General features: G+C 38.6%; 1 long non-coding RNA gene across 1 annotated transcript in view; it reads right to left on the bottom strand.

The window, feature by feature from the left end:
* Positions 1-221: 221 nt before the first annotated feature.
* The window catches only part of LOC114680974, an 18,735-nt gene continuing 8,764 nt past the window's right edge, over positions 222-10,192 (bottom strand). The window contains exon 3 of the long non-coding RNA XR_005092557.1: positions 222-333. This is a non-coding gene — a long non-coding RNA (uncharacterized LOC114680974). The remainder of the gene's footprint in view (positions 334-10,192) is intronic.

The following is a 10,192-nucleotide window of genomic DNA, read 5'->3' as shown; positions in this document are numbered from 1 at the left end:
AAAATAATAGAATAAAAGGATAGATTATTGAATCTATTTTTAAACCAAATACAACTACCAGTCTTAAATATTTTATATTGGTATGAGTTTTTATATATTGATACAAATTTGAAGTTAATTTTGTAATACTGCATGTATGTTTCTACTCTTGTTTTGGTTATTATGCTTGTGCGTCTCATTTTAAAATGTAATGTATAATTAAAAATACAGATTAAGCCAGGTGGTGGTGTTACATACCTTTAATCCCAGCTAGAATTACATAGTGACCCTCATACAGCAATAGTGGGTGACTTCAATACACTTTCTTCAATATACAGGTCATCTAGATAAAAACTAAACAGAGACATGCTAGTGTTAAATAATGCCATAAACCATATGTACCTAGTAGATATCTAGGAAATATTTCATCCAAACACAAAAGAATATACTTTCTTCTCAGCAGCTCATGGAACTTTCTCCAAAATTGACCATACAACTGGACATGAAGTAAGTCTCAATAGATATTAAAAAAAATGGAAATAACATTCTGTATCTTATCTGAACACCATGGATTAAACCTAGATATAAACAACAGCAGAAATGCCAGTAAGTGAACAGAGACATGGAAACTAAATAGCTAACTACTGATGAAAATTGAGTCAAAACAGAAATCAAGAAAGAAATTTTTCAAATTGAATGAAAATGAAAACACAGCATGCTCAAAGCTATGAGACACAAAGAAGGCATTCTAAGATGCAAGTTCATAACACTAAGTGTCCACATATAAATCAAACAAACAAAAAAAAACCCAAAGAGATCTAATGTTGGCAACTCAATAGTAAACCTGGAAGCTCTAAAAAAGAAGGAAAAAGATAATATTGTGAGATACTTGATTACACTGTATGAAAATATGTCACTGTGATTAGTTTAATAAAAAGCTAAATGGCCAATAGCTATGCAGGATTTTGGGGGCACAGAGAATGATGGAAAGAAGGACAAAGATGTGAGAGATGGGAATAAACAAAACATGCAGTAGGGGAAGTAACAGACATGACCCATAGCATGACATAGATTAATACAAATAGGTTCATTTAAGTTATAAGAACTAGTTAGAAACAAGCCTAAGGTACAGGCCAAGCTTTAATAATTAATAAGAAATCCCTGTGTCATTATTGGGGAGCTGTTGGTCCCAACAAAAAATCTGTCTATAAATGGCATCTAATGTGGGGGTTATGAATATCCAAACATAGGGCCTGAGAAAACAAAAAATAAAATTATGGGCAAAGAACTAGTACTGTAGTCTCTCCGGCAGGCTAGTTCTTGGCAGTGTACAAAGACATGGCTTCAGGCTGCTGCCTGTGGGATGGAGCCAGTTGCCAGTCACTAGTACCATGTGCTAGTGCCATGGGCTAAGCTGAGCTGTATATGTGATCAGAGAATGACGAGGATGCTTAGTAAAGACAGGTCCAAACACAAGCTATTTGTTATAGCCTCTAGACAGGTTACAGTGCGTTTAACAATGTGTGAAGGCTTAAGGGGAAAAAAGGATATAGACCGTTGTAAAAAGCAATAATTTAAAAATAAAGTCTTTAAAGAGAGAAGTAAAGTTAAAAAATAAAAAAAAGAATAAGCCATGTAGAGATGGGAAATATACAGAAAGCCTGAATCCTGTATAGTGTTGTATTGACCTTAAATGTTTTGATTGCTGATGAGCAAACAATAGCTGCTGAGAGACATTGGATTATAAAAACTACCAAATTAAACTAGTCTATATTTTTTTAAATGTCTTAAATTGAATTACAAAATATGTTACTTTGGGGAAGAAGTTATGCTTTTGTTTCCAAAGGAAATAAAAGGCTGTGGATTCATTAAAGGTAATTGGGATCATATTTGATCAGGGGAAACCCCATAAAAATCCTGGCTACAGACATAAAGAATCCTATAAAAACTACAAGACAAGTGATGTATATTTTACCTGCTCAATCAGAAAACTGTTGTTGGTTGTTTTTGTTCTTTTGGGGGTCCCGCTATGCAGCTCTCAAATAAATACACACAGAGAGTTAGTCTTAATTATAAATTCCTGGCCTTAGCTTGGCTTCTTTGAGTCAGCTTTCCTTAACTGAAATTATCCTGTCTACCTTTTGCCTCTGGGCTTTTACATTTCTCTTACTTTTGTATATCTTACTTTTACTCTTCCTCCACGGCTGGCTGTGTGGCTGGGTGGCTGGCCCCTGAAGTCCTCTTAGCCTTCTCTGGCTCCTTCTTTCTTTTCCTCCCAGATTTCTCCTTCTGTTTATTCTGCCAGCCCTTTCCTTCCTTTCTCCTGGCCTGCCACTGGCCATCAGCCCTTCATCAGAATATCAATACTCTAGACTGCAAAGCCAAACAAACACAACATAAAAGAATGCAACACATCCTTTCATCATTAAGCCAACGTTCCACAGAACAAACAAATGTAATACATCTTAAAATAATATTCTACAACATAAAACAAAAAAATCATCTTTAACTGACTTGTGCACACCACAGAGGCCATATTTGTGATAATTTAGATATGTATGTTACCTTTGAAAGTTTATGTGTTTTCAGAGCAAGGGGACCAGACACCAAGGAAAACAGATGGTCCAGGTGATCCAGCCTCTCAGAATGCCCCTGTTGCAGTTTCCTCAGAATTCTGCATCCAGAACAGCTTCAAGGCTGCTGGCTGAGATGGTCTTACCTTGCAGGCTATTCTAGCCAGAACTTGACCATTATTCTAATTTTCTTAAGGTCCCCCAAAGATGTCAGTGCCCCCAGACAACAGGAAAAAGTTAAGAGAGCATAACATCCACATTCCCAAGAGGTAGAGTGAGTAGTTTATGGTAATCCAGTGGGTTATGGATGTTTGTTATAATTTAGTGGGGATATAGTAATATAGGGAAAAAGATAACTATTAACCTCAAATGTTTTACATTGGTATAGATTTTTGTATATAGATATAAATTTAAAGTTATTTTTGTTACACTGAAGGTATGTTTCTACTCTCTTAAGATATTGTACCTATGCAGCTCATTTAAAATGTAATGTAAAGTTATTGTCCTTGAAAGCTATTTAGGATAATAAAGAAATACAGGTTAGTAGTTAGTCTTCTATTACAATCAAAATTACAGTCAAGTTAGATATATTTTCAGGGTCAATCAGAGACATATTTTAAATAGATAGATGGTCTTCCAACACTTCAGAGACCTACAGAATATGGCATTTTAATGTTTTAATAACATAGGGCTTCTCATGACAGTGAGACATGTCTGCTCCTGGCAGCACCAATTTACTTCAGAGAAGATGATGGCTATTGAAGAAACTCCATATGGAGTTTGCTTTCTATGTGGCAAAAACTGGCTATTTGGGCAAGAAACTGCCTCTGCCTCTACTGTTGTCACTACACTGTCCAAACTGGACAAGCAGGACATACAAAAATGCAACTACTGACCTTTGCCAAGACAGGATAGGACAGTCCTTCAAAAATTCCTGATTCATACAAAAGTCTGACAGATAGACTGTAAACAGAAGATGGATGACCCAATATTGTAGAGGCATGTTGGGTGACTGTCCAGGCAGCCAGATGTCTGTTATTTCTACAGGTTTGGAAATGAATTATACTGCATTTCCTGTTTACTCAGGTAATATTATATCCTTCTGAGGTCTTTGATGAAGTTGAAGACTACATAGTTTTAGTTATATTTTTCCTTAGCTATGAAAGAAAATAAGTTAGGTACAAAAACATTGGAGTCACCAAGATAGGACAAATAATGGAGTATTTTCTTTGAATCTGCCAAATACAAATGGACTGGGTATTGTAAATGTAATCCTTACTTGATAATTGTTCTTATTGTATATAGTTTTACTATGTTAGAGTTAAAAACCCCTTATTTTAATTTCCCAAGAAGAGGGAAATGTTGCAAGATATTTGGTTACACTGTGTGAAGATATGTCACTGTGAATGGTTTAATAATAAGCTAAAATGGCCAATAGCTAGGCAGATCTTGGGGAGCACAGAGGACAATGGGAGGAAGAGCAGAGGTGCTGAGAGACAGGAAACAAAGAAGACATGCAGATGGAGAAGTAAGAGATATGAGCCACATGGCAGGATGTAGACTAATAGAAACTGGTTAATTTAAATTATAAGAACTAGTTTGAAACAAGCCTAAGCTATAAGCTGAGATTTCATAATTAAATAAGTTTCTGTGTCATTATTGGGGAGCTAACAGTCCTGATGAAAAAGACCAACAGAAGAAGGAGAAGGAAAAAGAGAAAGAGAAAGAGAAGGAGGGAGGAGGAAGAGGAGGAGGAAAAAGAGAAGATAACACCCAAAAGGAATAGACAGCAAAAAAAAATAGTCAACTCATGGCAAAAATGAAGAGATAGAAGCACATGCCACATGCACACGCGCATGCATGCACGCATGCATGCGCGCGCAAGCGCACGCACACACACACACACACACACACACACAAAAAAAATCAATGAAATGAAGTTGTTCTTTGAGAACATGAAATTAACAAACCCTTAGCAGAATGAACTAAAATATGGAGAAGGGGATCAAAATTTATAAAATTAGAGAAAAAGGGGGGAACATTACAACAGACACCAAGGAAATATAGAGAATCATAAGGACATACCTTAAAATTTCTGTACTCTACCAAACTGGAAAACCTAAGAAACAGATTAATTTCTTGATATATATAACCTACTAAAGTAAAATCAAGATCAAATAAGCAATTTCAATAGACCTCCTAGTGAAATAACACCTACTGAAATAAAAGCATTAAAAGTCTCCTACTCCAAACAGAGTTTATGGACTGATGAATTTAGCACAGAATTCTATCAGGCCTTAAAGAAGAATTAACTCCATTACTCCTCAAATTATTACAAAAAATAGAAACTGAAGGAACATTGTATAATTCTTTTTATTAAGCCAATATTATCCTGAAAACTAAACCACACAAAGACTCAACAATAAAGGAAATTAAAGACCAGTATGCCTTATGAAGATAGCTGGAATAATTCTCAACAAATACTTAAAAAACCAAATTCAAACGCATAAAAAAGATTATCCATCATGATCAAGTTAGCATTATTCTAGAGACATGGGGATGGTTCAACATGGGTAAAGAATCTGTGGTTGATATATAAAATGAATAGAAAAATCTATTTAATAATAATAACAACAGTAATAATAATAAATGAAAAAAAAACCTTGGGATAACCCTAACCAAGTGAAAGGCATATAATAAAAACATTAAGACACTGAATAGACAAATTGAAGAAGACATTGGACAATGGAAAGATCTCCCATGCTCATGGATAGGTAGGATTAATGTTGTAAAAAATGGCCATTCTACCAAAAGCAATCTACAGATTCAGTGCAAGTCTTATAAAAATTTCAACGTGATTCTTCACAGAAATTGAAAAGATAATTTTCAGCTTCATGTGGAAACAGAGAGAGAAAGGGAGGGGGAGGGAGGGAGAGAGAGAGAAATCTCAGGATAGCTAACACTTTCCTGAATAGTAAAAGAACTGCTGGAGATATCACCATCCCCAACCTCAAATTGTACTACCGAGTATGTACAGTATTGGCATAAAAACTGACACATTGATCGATGGAATTGTATTGAAGATCCAGAAATAAGTACACATACCTATGGGCACCTGGTTTTGATTTAAAAAAAAAAAAAGCCAGAAATACACAATTGAAAAAAGAAAGCATCTCCAACAAATACTGCTGGTCAAACTGGATAGCTACATGTAAAAGAATTCAAATAGGTCCATACTTATTGTAGGGAAAAGGGGCCAGCCAAAGAAACCCACCCTGGCCCTGAACCCAGAGTCAGTGAAAGAAACACACCCTGAATCTGAGACCTGACCCAGTGAAAGAAACACTTTATCCCTGAACCCAGAACCTAAGAAACATGCCCTGACTCTGAAACCAGTGCCAAAGAAACATACTTTGTCCCTCGAATCAGAGCCAGTGAAATAAATATGCCCTGGCCTTAGAATTAGAGCCAAAAAGCTGAAAAGGGTCAGTAAAAGAAACAGAGTTTGACCCTGAAACCAAAGCCATCTCTGCCTCCAATCAAGGAAACCAACCAATCCCTGAGCAGGAAAACTAACCAATCTCTGAGTAGAAAATCTTCTCCATCAAGAAACTCCACCCCTAAGAAGCCCTATATAAACATCTCTGCCTGTTTAGTTGTGGGCTGTTCCTTCTCATCCTGGCAGAGGCAGCCACTCTCCTGGACTCCTCCTTCCTAATAAGTCTCTTTCTTTTTTCTTCTTTTTCTTTAATTAACAGATTTTCTATTCATTTTACATACCAACCACAGATTCCCCTGTCCTCCCTCCTCCCAACCCCCATGCCCACCTACTCCAAGGCAAGGTCTCCCATGGGGAGTCAGCAGAGCCTGGTACATTCAGTTAAGGCAGGTCCAAGCCCCTCCTCCCTGCACCAAGGCTGCACATAGTGTCTCACCACAGGCACTAGGCTCCAAAAAGCCAGCTCATGCACTAGGGACAGGTCCCATCCCACTGCCTGGGGGCCCCCTAAACAGTTCAAGCTAAACAACTGTTTTGCTTATCCAGAGGGCCTAGTCCAGTACCATGGGGGCTCCTCAGCTATTGGTCCACAGTTCATGTGTTTCCACTAGTTTGGCTAGTTGTCTCTGTACTTTTTCCAGTCATGGTCTTGATATCTCTTGCTCATAGAATCCCTCCTCTCTCTCATTGATTGGACTCCTGGAGCTCCACCTGGGACCCGGCTGTGGATCTCTGCATCTGCTTCCATCAGTCACTGCATGAAGGCTCTATGATGACAGTTAGGGTATTCAGCCATCTGATTACCAGAGTAGGTCAGCTCAGGCACCCTCTCAACCATTGCCAGTAGTCTATGGTGGAGTCATCTTTGTGGATTCCTGGGAACCTCCCTAGCACTCTGCTTCTCCCTATTCTCATAGTGCCTTCATTTATCATGGTCTCTCTTTCCTTGTTCTCCCAAGATTCAATACTCTTGTCTCTTCTAACTCCACTTCTGTCAGCTGTCCACTAGTGCAGCTGGTAGAGTTGCATGCTGGACTTTAAAAGGAATAGCATTTTCTTTGTCTCAATTTGTACTTCAATAAAGGAACCAATTGCCTACCTCAAAACATTAAAAACAAAACTTATAATTGACAAAAAAAATGTTAGAAACCAAACTTACCTGTGTGCCTCTGAGCAGTGGAGTTACAGAGATGAAATCAGAAAGGGCCACTGGCAGGGTTTCGGTGTGAACTTTGGTGCTGGGCTGTTTGCAACTTCCAGAGTGATAAATCTCTTTCTTAAAAGAGTGTTAGATTAAGATCTTCATTTGCAGGTGCAGAACAGAAGAACCTTGCTGAGACATCCCTTAGGGGACTGTGTAAGGTAGAGCAGAAAAATGTAACAGTTTTTCACCAGAGCCTGAGGAGACTGCTACATTTCTGCAGGGGTTTCCCATTTAGCAGAGTGAAGCTGAAGAAGCAACATTTTGGGCCAGAGAGGAGAAGAAGCAGTGCTCTTCTGGGAAGTCCCCCTAAATGGGGGGCGGGGGTAGGCAGAACAAAGCTCAACTGTGATGGCTTTCTCCAGGAGAGGAGCAGGATTGCTATATACTGCAGGGTGACCATCCCCTACTGCATCCCAGCTTCAGGTATAGCCTGACTTTGCATTCAAGATACCTTTCCCTCCAGAGCTGAGCTGTCTGTTCTATTGCAGCTCCAGGTATAGCTTGACTTCCCGAACAGTCAGAATACCTTTCCCTCCAGAGCAGTAAAACAAAAAGCATCGCCAACAAATGCGGCTGGTCAAACTGGACAGCTACGTGGAGAAGAATTCAAATAGATCCATACATATGATCCTGCACAAAACTTAATTCCAAATGGGCTGAAGAGCTCAACATAAGGCCAGATACACCAAATCTGATAGACGTGAAAGTGGGGAATAGTCTTGAACTCATTGGCACATGAAAATGCTCCCTGAGCAGAACACCGGTAGCACAGGCACTAGGACCCACCATTACTAATTGGGACCTCATGAAGTTGAAAATCTTCTGTATGGCAAAGGATGCCATCATTCAGACAAAGTATCAGGCTATAGAATGGGAAAAGATCTTTACCAATTATGTATTGAACAGTGGCTTAGTATCTAAAATACATAAAAAACTAAAACCACTGAACATCAAGAAAATAACCCAGTTCAAAATGGAATAGAACTAAGCAGAGAATTCTCAAGAGATGAAACACAAATGGCTGAGAAGCATTTAAAGAAATCTTGATGGCTAACATCATTAGCCATCAGGGAAATGCAAATTAAAACTACTTTCATTTTATACCAGTCAACCAAAATCATCAATAAGACAAATGGCAGCTCATGCTGGCAAGGATGTTCTAGTCTAATTACACAATGGAATTTCATTCAGCTTAAAAAAAAAACACAAAATTCCTTTGTGTAAATGTACCACATTTTCAATATCTTCTCAATCAGTCAATGGACATCTAGACTAGAACAGTAATGAATGTGGATGAAAAAGTGTCTCTGTAGGAGGAGGTAGAATCCTTTGGGTACATGCCCAAGAGTGGTATATTTAGATCTTCAGGTAGATCTATCCCCAGATTCCTGAGGAACCACCACACTGATTGCCATAGTGACCGTACAAATTTGCACTCCCACCACCAAAGAAAATGTTTTCTCCTTTCCCCACATCCTTGCCACAAAAAGACATGCTTATGTCTTATGTCAAATTGCTCTGATTGTCAATAAATAAAACACTGTTGCCAGTGCCACAAAGTACAAGGAAGAAGAATTCTAAGTGAACTGAGCAGAAAGACACTGCAGGCCTCGCATGACCAGCACATTAAGATGCCGTAAGCACAGCACGTGCAATAATTTATGGATTAATTTAAGCTATAAGAACAGTTACAAAGCTCACGCCATACAGTTTGTATGCAATATAAGTCTCTGTGTTTCTTGTTGGTCTGAGCGCTGTACTGTGGTGACAAAGATGTCAAAAGCAGAAAAACTCAAGCTACAAAACAAGTCAAATTTTGCCATTTTTCTCCCTTTTGTGTTCTAAGAGAAAAAAAATACATAAAAAACTTCACCCTGGCTCTGCCTCTTCTCCCTGGTCCTTGTTATCTCTATGGAGAGAATTCTGATGAGACATTTTAAGAGGATAGTACAGGAGGTAGACAGTCCTTACTACAGAGTAAAGTCTGGCACTCTCAACAGGGGTAAGTTAACAGGACCAAAGATACTATTATGTCAATTTATGTTTTAAGCAAGCTTTATTCCAAAGCCCCTGATGGGTGTTTTTCTGTGTGGGTGATTGACAAGACCATTTGGATTGACTCTTATGGGAGTGAATATGGTATCCCTTGCTCATTATCAGAGGCCTCTTGCTAGATAGTAATTTTATAAGATTTTTGTAACAGGCTTAGTGTTCAGCCACTACAGTAGTAGGGCAGGCATGAGTGTAGAGTTAACAAATTCACTCTTTAGCCCAGAACAGGAATAATAGTTTATAGAGTAGACTACAAAAGGGAGGCAGGCTGGGAAGTAACTACAGTATCCCCTAGAGCACAGGGCAGTGGGCGGGAGACAGGTGTGGGGGTGTCTCCATTTGAGCAAACTACTTCATAGTAAGGGGGACTTTCCTTGTGTACTTTCCTGTCATGTAGTTCATCCCCTGCAAAGAAATGCAGTTCAGATTACCTAGTCTGGGAGGTCAGCATAAACTGTAGTGCACACAATCCTCAATTATACATTCCTGGCCATGTGAATAGAGCCTGTGCAAGTCAGAGTCATACAAATAAGAGCAGTTCTGGTTGATTAAAGTTTGGTTCAGGTTAAAGTGTGGATCACATGGCAATAGGCTGCAGCTTTGGTGATGCCAAGTTGCAGCAATCTGTGGCTAGCAGTTTGAGATTTCAGGACCATGCTTTTGAAGATTCCCTAATGGGGATCAGATCTTTTTTTTTTTAATTAAGGTCATTTTCTCAATAATCAGGTATTGGCAGTTACCAGGTTTCTCCAGAACCAGGTTTTGACAGTTATCAACTAAAGTTTTCTTAGCAGTTCAAGATGTCATGTTCCCTTCCAGGGTCAGAGATATGACTCAGGTCCCATTCTTCTTGACCACTGATTAGTTGACTGTAGTTGTAGTCCT

This window comes from Peromyscus leucopus, chromosome 12 (assembly GCF_004664715.2).
Source record: "Peromyscus leucopus breed LL Stock chromosome 12, UCI_PerLeu_2.1, whole genome shotgun sequence".
Classification (NCBI taxonomy): domain Eukaryota; kingdom Metazoa; phylum Chordata; class Mammalia; order Rodentia; family Cricetidae; genus Peromyscus; species Peromyscus leucopus.
The sequence above is the reverse complement of the archived record's forward strand: the minus strand, read 5'-3'. Positions and strand labels throughout refer to the sequence as shown.